We start from the raw sequence: 13173 nt of genomic DNA on the forward strand, positions 1-13173 counted from the left end.
TCCTTTTTGTGCCCCAATCCTCCTTAATCTTTTCTGTGATATAATAATGATAACTAAGACTTATTTAACGTTACGTTTCTAACATGTACTCCAACAATCCAAATTATTATCCCCATATTCATATGAGGAAACTGAGGCATAGAGAAGTCAGATAATTTACTCAAGGGCCCACAGCTAGTGGAAGGCAGACCCTGGAATCAAACAATTTTTTTCTGACTCTGGGGCCTTAACCACTATATTCTGAGAAAGAGAAAAGCAGTCCCTGACATCGAGTAGCTGGGCTGGTGCTATCAGCTAGGTCTTTCTGTTGCTAGGAGCTGGCCTGGCACAGCTAGGCTTTGGTATCTTCTGTTGAATATAAACTGCTTCAGAGAACATCAGCATTCGAAAAGGCCATTTCATGATTGTGATGGATCAGGACAAAAATAAGACTACTCCATAATCATATCTGAACACAGACAAAAACATGAACTTTTTTTTTTTTTTTTTTTTTTTTTTTTTTTTAAGGTTTCAATATTTTATTCAAGTTTTATTTTAAGTGATGTTAATTACAGCATTTGAAGGGGAGGAACTAATTCCACACAAAATGGAAGACTAAAATGTACCCATTAAACTGCTAAAAAATAAACTGAGTGGCGAGAATACAACAGAAGTTCAATTTAGATTCTGAGTGTTGTCACCATGTGATTACAGTCACAGAGACTCTTCCCAGCTTGCAGCTGGAGCTCTTAGAAGCTATTTCATACTCTGGTGCAAGGGCAAAAAAAACACAACATGAGAAAAAACACAGTTAAGTCCTGAATTATTGGCTTCATCACATCCACCTTCTCCACCCCAAAATGGCACAAAAGAAACAGCTACCACGCCCTGCAGACTACTTTTGGTGTAAAAGAGGTGATGGATTGGGATGGAAAAAGTCCCTGCCTAAAAAAGTCCCTTTCAGATGAGTTTGTATACACCATCAAACAGCCTCTCCTCAATCAGGGTAGGAAACCAAGGTTCAATTCTCAGGAAGTCACAATTTCATTCATCTACTCAATACGAATTTACAAATTACAAAGTGCCTGCAAATTATCAACTTCCACTTGCAGCCATTTCTAGGTAAAAAAGAAACCTGACATCTCTAGAGGGGCCAGCAAGCTCCCCCTCAAGTCTACAGCTGAAAGGACCTTTTTTGAAATTGGGTTTCTTCTGTACCTCTGAAAGGGTAACACCCTAAAGCTGAATCATCTTTAACCTGGAAGTCTAACATGATATTTAGCGATACTTGCATCCCAGACATACAACATTAAAAGGTACACTAAATTCTGAAGGTAGCTATGCTGCAAAATAGTTTAAAATTAAACGATTGTACAGTATTCATTTATGCTTGAAACTCCAGTCCTAGACCAAGCTTGTGGCCACCAGCGTTGACATTCTTGCCATCCAGCAGAGCTGACAGTGTCAGTTTGATACCTGGCTTTAGGGTCTGAGTATATCCTAACCCTATCAGGCTGGAATTGTTCACTTTAGCCGAGAAGCAGGCGTCAGGGTCGATCTGGTACTTGGCTGCTATTCCGAAGCGAGTGTTACTGTTTCCTGCTGTCCAGGCCAGATTAACAGCAGTCTCCAACTTCTTATTCACCTTCTGATAAATGGAGCCACCAAACTCTGTCCCATCATTTACATTAGTGTGAAGCTGGAACTCGTCGGTCTTGTAGCCAACTGCAAAGTTGCTCTGGGTCACTCGAGACTTCGCGGTCTCAAAATTCATCTGGTAGCCAGCCAGCCAGCCCTCGTAACCCAGCACCAGAGCACCCCGGATGGAAGGCCCGGCAATGTCGAAATCCACGTCACAGCCCAGGTTGATATGTTCCCGCTTGTACCCGGTCTTGATTTTAGCATTTTTTTTCCCAGTGTTTGGTCAGAAGGATGAATCAAAGGTCAGCTTCAGGCCATGTGCAAGCTGATCTTCCACAGTAATCTCCGTGCCTAGTGTGTTGTCAGTGTTCCATTTCTCCGTAAACGTCAGACCATATTCGGTCCATCTGTACTTGGTTTCCAGACTGCCCGTCACTTTGGTGGTCTCGGTGTTGGCTGAACCTGAGCTTGTAAATTCCAGTCCATTCTCAGATTTTGTTTTCAAATCAAGTTTTATTAAGCCAAACCCATAGCCCTTGGTAAAGACATCCCTGGCAGATTTGCCAAGATCAGCATACGTGGGAGGCACAGCCATCTTCTGCTCAGAAGCGGTGGCAGTGGGCTCTGCAGCGGCTACCAAAAACATGAACTTTATCTAAGCCACCACAGGAAATACACAAACTGAAAACATCAGGCTATATGAGGGGCTGTTACTTCTTTACTAATTACAGCTTTATCCTCATCTAGTCTTCCCTTTTTCTATATAATATTTATTAAGGGGGAATTCCTTGGTGGCGTAGGGGTTAAGAATCCGCCTGCCAATGCAAGGGACACAGGTTCGAGCCCTGGTCCGGGAAGATCCCACATGCTGTGGCGCAGCTAAGCCCATGCACCATAACTACTGAGCCTGCAGTCTAGAGCCCGCAAGCCACGACTACTGAAGCCCGCGTGCCTAGAGCCTGTGCTTCACAACAAGAGAAGCCACTGCAATGAGAAGACCGCACACCGCAACGAAGAGTAGCCCTGCTTGCCGCAACTAGAGAAAGCCCGTGTGCAGCAACGAAGACCCAATGCAGCCAAAAAAAAAAAAAAAAGATTTATTAAGGTACCCAATTATAGAATTACCCCTGCTTCCTGACAGCATCCAGTTTAGAGCAAAGTCCCCCAAATCACCCAACAAACCCAAATCTTAATATAAGTCCTTTCTAACACCCTCGTATTGAGATGCCTCATGGTTCCCCATAGTGTGTGTTCTCCTTTGCTGCAGTGAGTAGTAATCTTAGCTTGTTCAGCCACCGGTGTGTTCCTGGTGTTTGGCTAGAGAGCATTGATAATTCTTTCTGGACTATCTTATACCACGCATATATATGGAGTGGAAAGCATACTGCTTAGCCATTTCTCGCCACAGAAATTGGGAACTGCCCTCCCATCTCCAGCCATAGGATTTTCACACCAAAGCTAGAGGGTTACCTTCCTTTTTGTAGATTCTACATAGATTCTCTGCTAAATAGTACCTTATCAAAAGATAGTGAAAAGAAACAAATGATGCTGGAATAGTTGCACATCATTTTGCAAGAAAAAAAAAGAACTTCAACCTGTTAACCCATACCGTGCACCATATGCAAAATAACTCAAAATAGATTATAAATTTAAATGTAAAATTATAAAATTTTTAGAAGAAAACATGGAAAATTTTTGTCATCTCTGGTTAGGCAAGAAAATTTCTTAGCTACAATACCTAAAGCACAATCCATAAAAGAAAAAAAAATTTTAATTTATAGAAACTTCTGTTCTTTGGACGACACTTAAGAAAATGAAGCAGCAGACTAGGATAAAATATCTGCAAAACATATCTGATAAATGACTATATACAGACTATACGAAAAACTACAACTCGATAAAAGAGGCAAGTAAACCAATTTTTTAAACATCAGCATAATTGAATGACCACAAGAAATGGTGCTCAGTGTCATTAGTCATGAGGGAAATGCATATCAAAACACAATGAAGTATCACTATGTAGTTAAAATAAAAATAATTCCAGATGCTGTTGAGGGTGTAGAGCAACTGGAATTCCCAGACATTACTGGTGGGAATACAAAATGATAGAGACACTTGGGAAAACAATTCGGCAGTTTCTTTTAATGTTAAATATACACTTGCCATAAGACCCAGCAATCTCACTCCTAGATATTTACCCAAGAGAAATAAAAACTTCATAAAAAACCTGGACACACATTTTCTAATAGCCAAAAACTGGAAACAATCTAAGTGCCCTTTAATTGGTGAATGGATAACAAATTGTGGTACATATATACAGTGGAATCTACTCAGCAATAAAAGGAGCAAACTACTGATACAACAACATAAATGATCTCAGATGTATTATTCTAAGTGAAAGATGTAAACTCAAAAGTACATACTGATGCTTCCATTTATATGATATTCTGGAAAAGCCAAAATTATAGAGGGGAAAAAAACAGATCAGTTGTTGTCTGGGCATTGGGAGGGGTTGACTGCAAAGGGGCTTGAGCGGGTTTTATGGGAGTGATGGAACTTTTCTGTATCTTGAAGTGTGATGTGGATTACATAATGTGTGCATCTTTCAAAACTCATAGAACTGTACACTAAAAAGAGCAGTTTTGTTGTATGTAAATTATATTTCAGTAAGCCTGACTTTAAAAAGAAAAATGTTGAATGGAAAAAATGTTGGAATGAGGCAGGGCCACCCAGTACCATGAATATGAAGACATTAACAGTAGCTCCCCAGATATTAAATTCTAAATCTGAAAAAAGAAAAGATAAATTATTAGTGGATAATCCACATCATGAAAGAACTTGTTCTTTTTGGGCAGTAACAAAGTTCACAGGACATTGAAATTTTTTTTTACAAATGAGGAACTCCTTGCTTTATAGTGGAGTAACTTAAAACTGAAGTTGAAAGTCGCTGCTAGCTGATGGTCAATCACAGATGAATATAAAACATCTCTGAGATCGTCAGAACTGTGGGAAAATAAAATTGCATTTCAAAAACTCTGATTTACAGTTTTTCAGGAACATGTTTATTGCACAAATGAGGTTCCTGTACTATACTGTAGAGGTAAGGGCATTTGAGAGCAGAAAGTAACCAATAATGGTAAATAGTGGTGAGCAATTAGGCAAAAACATAAGAGCAAATAGTGCATCTTTAAACTCAGGTCATAATTACTGAAATTACCATGAAGTTGTGCCCTTTAAGAGCATAAATGGCTGCTCTGCTTTAGACCTTGGGAAAGGGAATGAGGATGAGAGGGAATAAACTCGAATGATTTAAAATGCACAAATACATTTTGTAACCCCTATCATGTGATTTAGAGATCTAGCAGACATACAGGTGGGTTAATTTGAGATTAATTTCACAGTTCATGCTAATAGTTCTACTATTGGAAGTCTATAGTAATCTCTGCCACAGTAGACAAAGTTCTCTCTGGCTAGTAGAAACAAAGAGCCATCCTGGGCCTCACCCATCAGTTCTCAGAAGGCCTGTTGTTGATGGCTTTCTAATTTCCTGTTTCTCTAGTGGCAGTTGTGGCCACAGTCTTCATTCTGCTTAAGCGCTCCAGGCTCCTAAGAGACCCTTAGAGAAGACTGCATAGTACCTGGAAACCTTCCAGTTTCACTTAGAGAATTCAGTCTCACTCATAGTTCCCTGGGTGAGTACGAAACTTCATCAGACATGCCATAGAACTGTCTCTCTGCTTAAAGGGTCTCAGTGAGCCAGGTTGGTTTATCTACCAACTCTTCTAGCATCAGTAGCTACTGTTGTCTTTGTTTTCCTGAAGTTTCTTAAGGACTCTGCCAAGGTAACTTTTTCCTGATGCAGTAAAACTTTGGGGTCAGGGATTGCATATCTAGGATGTCTTTGGGGTCAACCGGTTGCACTTTCATATTTTTCATACAGCCATCTTTAATTTGTATAATCCTAGTCAGGGACTCCATACCACCAGACTTCCCTAGCATCTCTTCCCCCTGCTCAGCCACAGTGAACTGTAAAAAAGAAACTGCATCTTATTTACCCCCAGTTTTTTAGTCACGAGTTCAAGTTCATCTTTGGCATTAGTTCTGTTTCCAGCTCTCCAGTTCTCTCCAAGTCTCCTAACCTGGACCTGCGACAGAGAGTCTGTAATTGTTGAAAGATTCTCTCTTATCCTTTCTGTCAATTGCTAAGTTTGGTCTCCTTTTCTTCTTTCAGCCATTGAAGGTTTGTCTGGCTCATCTCTCCCTATGACTTTGAATTTTCTCAAGCTGGGTGTAGTCTGCATTTTTTGCATTCCCTCCTCTAACCCCTCCATGGTCAGAAGAGACAGTGCAGGCTACAGTGTGTACACTGAAGGTGATGTTCTGTCTTCTCAATAGTTCCTAAAAGGAGGGACTTCAGTTATGAAAGGTAAAAACCAATTTTAATAAATATCATGGTTGGGTTGAAATAATTTGGGTGCTTTAATAGACTAATGCTGTATTGTGATCTTAATAAGGAACCATTTTATAGTAGGGAATTGGTTTATAGAAAGGGATCATTTTATTGTAAGAAAGAGAAGCCCATTTCAGCTAGAGTCAAAAAGGAGGTGGCATTGAGGGGATGACTGTAGACGTCTCACTGAAGGCAAGGGCACTAAGTGCAACGAGACCTCATGAGCGTCTATAACCATGAACCGGTAGGCATTCCATCCATGATCAAGGAAACGAACCTCAGCTTTTCTCAGTCTCACTCCTAGCTTCTCTTTTGAGAATTCTCTCTCATTCCCACTGTCATTATCTTTCCATATCCTTTACCATATCAGCTTCAAACCAGCTTTCCTGCTAGAATCATTGGGACCCAAGTCTGTATGCCTGGGAGAAATAACCTAAGTACCCCAGTTTGAATTTGGTTTTTACCCCTGGTCCTACTTTCTACAGTGGTAGAATACTAAATATCCTATAGCCTGATTCTATTACAGACCCTGCTCTTCCTATGGGCTATTTGGCTTTGTCTGGTTTTTCTTTCAGTAGTCTCCCTCATTACTTGAGGGAACTGTAGCCTTTGTTTCTTGTAGCCAGGAGAATCTAAGCAAAACACTGGGCATTTCTTATATGCCATTCATGTGTCTAGCACTAGAAGATAGATGACATAAATCTTATCCTTTAAAGAGTTTACACTCTTAAGAAAGACATGCACATCAAGCATTTATATATCATTCAAGGATAATATATATTAAGTAAGTGCCAAAATGAGTGGTCAGAAAATGAGGACTGATTGAATGCAGAAAGGATAGATATGGATATGGGCTGCAGAGAGCATCTGGGACAGGAAGGGAGGAGGAAGTTCTCTTTTAAATAATTATTAAGTACCTACTTTTATAAGGTCTTGAGCTGGATACTTAGAGTAGAATGATTACTATTTTCCACCTACATCTAGTATAGGTGTTAGACCCATGAAGGGGACTAGTAAAAAACTTAAACTACTTCACCTTTTGGGGCAAAGCACCCAAAATGATAATATAGTTCACCAGGCATAAGTCTTTTCAATGGTAAAGAGTTAAATGGGGATTAGTGAAGATGGGCAAGATGGAGCTTTAAAAAAAAAATACAAAGTAGAACCCAGAGTTGAACCATAGGGTCTTTATTGTCATCTGGAATAGTCGGATTGAAAGAACATGTATGTTTACCATGAGATGGGAGATTTAACTGTGTTAACATTTTTCATGTGACCCCAGAACACAATATGGTTTGCCTGGGATTTGTGTGAACTACACTAAGGGAACCTCTCAAGTGGCCTGTGTTTGGGAACAATTGCCCACCTATGATTTAGGCAATGCTGTATGCGTTCTAAGGGGTATGATCCCTCTTTTTTTAGGTGAAGAGAAAGCCTGAGGATACCTAGCATCTTAAATCAAGTCCTCTGTAACCAGGGTAGGTGGATTTCTCCTAACGTGAAATGCTGATATCAAACAATGTGCAAAGGCAAATGAGTTCTAGGAGGGGAAAACCTGTTTTAGGGCAACTTTTAAAATCTGTCCTTTATACTAACATTGAATGTGAGGGAAATAGCCACAGATCTTTCACCAAAGTGTAAAGGAGCCAACATTAATCGCTTACTAGATTTAAAACTGTCCAGCTAAAATTTGTCATCAGTGACTGCTTGACCTACTTTCCTTCCCTGATTTGAGAGCACATTCTTACATGGGGTCTAATCATTTATTTGCCAAGAGATTAATTAGCTTTTCAGAGCCTCTGTGCTAGTTAATAGTCCCAAAATAGACCACTAGTCCCACTGCCCATTGCTTCTTAGGAGGACTGATTGTAGGAGTGACAGAATTTGAGCAAGATATGTCTGTCAGTGCCTCTATACTTGTGGAAGATTTGACTTGCAACCCTCTTGACTCACTTGGTCTCTGTTGGGTCACCTTAATTATGCCCCTCCCCCCTTCCCTCAAGATTCCTGGAGTCTTGAGTAGATTAAACCTGAGTTTCAAGGTGATGTGACTAGGCAATATGATATGGTGAATCAAAGTCCAGGTGCTGTAACCAGACTGGGATTTTAATCATGACTCTGCTGCTTTGGTCAGGTTACTTGTCTGTGCTTCTTTTCCCTGATCTCTAAAATGTGGATTAATAATAGTCTTCATCTCCTAAAATTGTGGTGATCGTCAAGTAACATAATGTATTAACCTGCTCACCCACAGAGTAAGTACTCGGTACATGGTAGCTGTTCGTATTGTGATAGCCAGTTGAAGGCACAACATCATCTCCCTTCAAGCTTTTGAGGCCTGTGAGTAAATTAGATCTGCTAGGGCTGTCAGAGCTTCATAGGGCCTAAGGAATATGGATGTCTTTGATCACATAGTAAATTAATATAGAAGAATCTAAATTTTGCACACTATACTTAAATGTTTAAAACATATAGCACCCTATTTTCTGTAACTTGCCTTAATGCTCCCATTCCCTTTGATGGCAGGGGGAAAATCACAAATTTGCCAGTCATTAAATGTAACCTAGTCTCTTTCCATTATAAAGAGTCTTTTTAGAGTCAGTTCAGCCTCTTTAGGGATACTTAGTCTTTCAGGGTAGCCTTCCCCACCTTTCCCCTTCTCAAGAGACTATCCTCTTACTGTACAGGACCTCATGGCAATGTAGAAGAGGAGGCTGCTCTGTGAATGGGTTCTTGGGCTCTCCACTGGGTCCTCACTGGTGTTTCAGGTTCCATCTGTATTTCATGTTTTAGTGCCTTCTCATTCTGACTTACTAAACATTTGTGTCCCAGGGCTCAAGCTTCAGACATCTTAATGGAAAGTAACTCCCTAGATTGAGTAACTAAAGTTACTCATCTAATTTTAGTATTATGGCTTTAAATATTATGAAGGTACTGATTACTTCTAAATATATAAATAGTCCAGACCTCTCCCTTGAATTCCAGACTATATGTATAATCAGTTGTCTACTGGAAGTCTCCACTAAGATGTATGACAGGCATACAAACTTGATTTCCAAAACCTAATTCCTGATCTTGCCCCTCAAACCTTGTCCTCCAGCAGTCTTCCCCCAACTTAGTTGATGACAACTGCACTTTCTAGTTACTCAGTTCAAAACCCTTGGAGTCATCTTGAGCTCCTACTTTTGCTCATGTCCCATATCCAATCTTTGGGGAAATCCAGTTACTTGTACCTTCAAAGCATATTCTGAATCTAGTCATTTCTCACCACTTCCACTGCCTATAACTGTGGTCCAGGCCTCCATCATTTCTCACCTGAATCATTGCAGTTGCCTCCTAACCAGTCTCCTTACTCTCACCCTTACACCCTTACAGTCAGTTCTCAACAGAGTGGTTAGAGCGATCCTTCTAGAATTTAAATCAGATTGTCAGCTCCTCTGCCCGCAATATTCCAGTGGTTTCCCATTTTATTCAGAGTAAAAGCCAAAATGCTTTCACTTCCTACAAAGGCCTTATTGGAACTATATTCCTTCTCCCTTGCCTGCACCTTGACTTCATCTTCTATACTTTCCCCTTTAAACACTCCGTTCCAGCCAGATTGGCCCCCAGCTCTTCTTCAAACATGTCAGGTATTCTGCTTCTTCAGGGTCTTCATACTTGCTCTTCCCTCTCCTAGAATGCTGGGGATTTCTGGCTTGCCACTTCACTTCCTTCAGGTCTGCTCAGATGTACCTTTATTAGGGAGATCTTTTGCAACAAACCTGTTTGGTACTGCAAAATCTAGAAGTTGCCCTCCTCTACCCTCCTTAGGAATCTATAGCTAATAGATTTTTTCAGAAAATCAAATACAATTTTAAAAAATCCTCACTGTAAGAAAATGATGGAAAGGGGCAACAAAATGTCCCTGAGGACAAAGAAATTCAACAGAAAAATGTTGACCTAAAGAAAAAGAAAATGATTAGATTATCCAGCATCCCAACATGAACTTTGAAACTTAATGCTTCAATTGAATCTAAGAAGGAAAATCACACAGCAGAAGTTAAAGACCTCAGGAAAGAAATGGCCAGGTAATAGAAGGTGACAGCTAGATGATGGGAGGGGGTGAAGCATAAAACAATAGGTGTCAAAGGAGAAACAAGGAAAAAACAAAGCCATTTCAAAAACTAAAGATTAAATTATAAAAAGCACAAGGAAAACTAAACATAACCAAAAAGCACAGTTAGGGACAGAGTGATTAGTAATGAGAAAAAATAAAAGAATAAATATCCAAATATCAAAAAAGGATTATAGAGAAAATGACAAATAATAGAAGATAGGCAAAATATTTAACTGAAGTCCCCTACAGAGAAAAGCAAAACAGTGGAACATACAAATATTTATAAGCAAAATTTTTAAAAATATTATTCCTGAAAAGAACATTTAAAATTCTACATTTTGACTGGTATGTCATAATCTAGGGGAAAATTTGCTCAATAATGGCAAACATAATATTCTCCTAAGATCACTGGATTGTAAATGATAAAGACTATAACTTCTAGAAGAAAACAGGAGAAAATTCTCATGACCTTGGGTTAGACAAAGTGCTCTTAATTACAACACCAAAATCACATTCCAGAAAAGATAAAACTAGACTTAATCAAAATTTAAAACTTTTGTACTTCATTAAACACCATTAAGAAAATGAAAAGATACAATAGCCAAGACGCGGAAACAACCTAAATGTCTATCAACAGATGAATGGTTAAAGCAGATGTGGTACATATATACAATGGAATACTACTCAGCCATAAAAAAGAACAAAATAATGCCATTTGCAGCAACATGGATGCAACTAGAGATTATCATACTAAGTGAATTAAGTCAGAAAGAGAAAGACAAATACCATATGATATCACGTATATGTGGAATCTAAAATATGACACAAACGAACCTATCTATGAAACAAACAGAATCAGGGACATAGAGAATAGACTGGTGGTTGCCAAGGGGGTGGGGGTGGGAGGGGGTTGGATTGGGAGTTTGGGATTAGCAGATGCAAAATGCTATATATAGAATGGTTAAACAACAAGGTCCTACTGTATAGCACAGGGAACTATATTCAATATTGTGTGATAAACCATAATGGAAAAGAATATGAAAAAGAATGTATATTTATGTATAACTGAGTCACTTTGCTGTACAGCAGTAATAAACACAACATTGTAATTCAACACTACTTCAATAAAAAATAAATTTAAAAAAAAAGAAAATGAAAAGATAAGCCCCAGAAAAAATATTTGCAAATTATATATCTGATAATGGACTTGTATCCAGAATACAGAAAGAACTCAATAAGAAGACAACCCAATTTTAAAATGAGCAAAATATTTTAATAAACATTTCACCATAAAAGGTATATGAATGACTAATAGGCACATGAAAAGTTGCCCCAAATCATTAGTCATTAGGGAAATGAAATCAATACCACAGTGAGATACTACTTCACACCCACTAAAATGGCTATAATCAAAATGTAGGCTATAAAAAGTGTTGGTGAAGATATGGAGAAACTCAGACCCTGAGACATTGCTGGTGGGAGTGTAAAATGTACAACCACTTCAGAAAACAGTTTGGTGGTTTCTTAAAAATATAAACAAACTTACCATATGACCTAGCAATCCTACTCTTAGGTATCTGCTAAAGAGAAATGAAGGCATATATATCTACACAGAGACGTGTATACAAGTGTTCATAGCAACATTATTCATAATAGCCCAAATGTAGAAACAATCACAATGTCCATCAACTGATGAATAGATAAAATATAGTACAGTCAATTCTCATTATTCATGGATTCCACATTTGCAAATATGCCTACTTTCTAAAACTTACTTGTAACCCCAAATCAAGACAGTGATTTCCTGGTCATTCTCAGACATACACATGTGCAGAGAAGCAGAAAATTTGAGTCACCGAACAAACGTTCCCATCTGAGGTCAAACAAAGCGACACTCTGCCTTCTTATTTCAGCACTTTGGCTGTACACAAGTGTTTATTTTGCAGTCTATTTAGTGCCATCCTTTTCACATTTTTGTGGTTTTTGCTGGTGATTTTGTTTAAAATAGTATCCAAGCATAGGGCTGACCTGCTGTCTACTGTTCCTAAACACAAGAAGGTTGTAATGTACCTTATGCAGAAAATACATGTGTTAGATAAGCTTCATTCAGACACAAATTATAGTGCTGTTTGCTATGAATTCAGTGTTAATGAATCAACAATATATATTAAATAAGGCATCTTTAAACAGAAACACACACAAGACAAGGTTATGTATTGATTAGTTGATGAAAATGACATTTTGCAGGAACCTAACCCTGTATTTCCTCAAGGGGCAATAATTCAGGATTCACTAATTCAGTGTTTGAAGGAACTTTATAGAACATAACTACCAGGAATAATGAGAATAGGTTATATATCCTTACAATGGGGTACTGTTCAGCAGTAAAAAGGAACAAACTGCTTATACATGCTACAGAATACATGAACATCAAAAACATTATGCTGTTTATGTAGGAGAAATAAGAGATTGAGACCCAAAGGAACATGCCAATCCATAAATATAGAATTAGATAAATTTATTATTGAGCAAAAAAAATACCAGAGTGCATGCAAGTTATTCAAAAGTGGCCATAAAGCTATAGTGGATTTTCAGTTCTGGAATTAAAGGTACAGTTATTACACATCATCCAATTTTTAATAAACAGAAGCAGTTACATAGAGCTTACTCTGATATCATCTTTTTCATAATTATCAGGCTTACTCTGATGTCCTGATTTTCATAATTTATCAGCCTTACTCCAATATTTTGTTCCTCATAACTCTTTATCAGTACCTCCTGTTTGCCTCTGCATCTAGGACATATGATTAGTGACATGCTTTGGCATTGTTCAGTAATGTTTTCCACCTGTGAAAGAAGCCAGATGCAAAAGACTATGTACTGTATGATTGCATTTATGTGAAATTTCCAGAAAAGGCAAATATTTTTAAATTGATTGATATATAGCATTGTATTAGCTTTAGGTGTACAGCATAATGATTTGATATATGTATATAATATTGCAAAATGA

The 13173-nt window shown here is 38.4% G+C and overlaps 1 pseudogene; it reads right to left on the reverse strand.

Annotated features, from left to right (window-relative positions):
- Positions 1–508: 508 nt before the first annotated feature.
- On the reverse strand, positions 509–2252 carry LOC133100302 (voltage-dependent anion-selective channel protein 1-like; annotated as a pseudogene).
- Between the last annotated feature and the right edge of the window lie 10921 nt (positions 2253–13173).

This window comes from Eubalaena glacialis, chromosome 11 (assembly GCF_028564815.1).
Source record: "Eubalaena glacialis isolate mEubGla1 chromosome 11, mEubGla1.1.hap2.+ XY, whole genome shotgun sequence".
NCBI lineage: Eukaryota > Metazoa > Chordata > Mammalia > Artiodactyla > Balaenidae > Eubalaena > Eubalaena glacialis.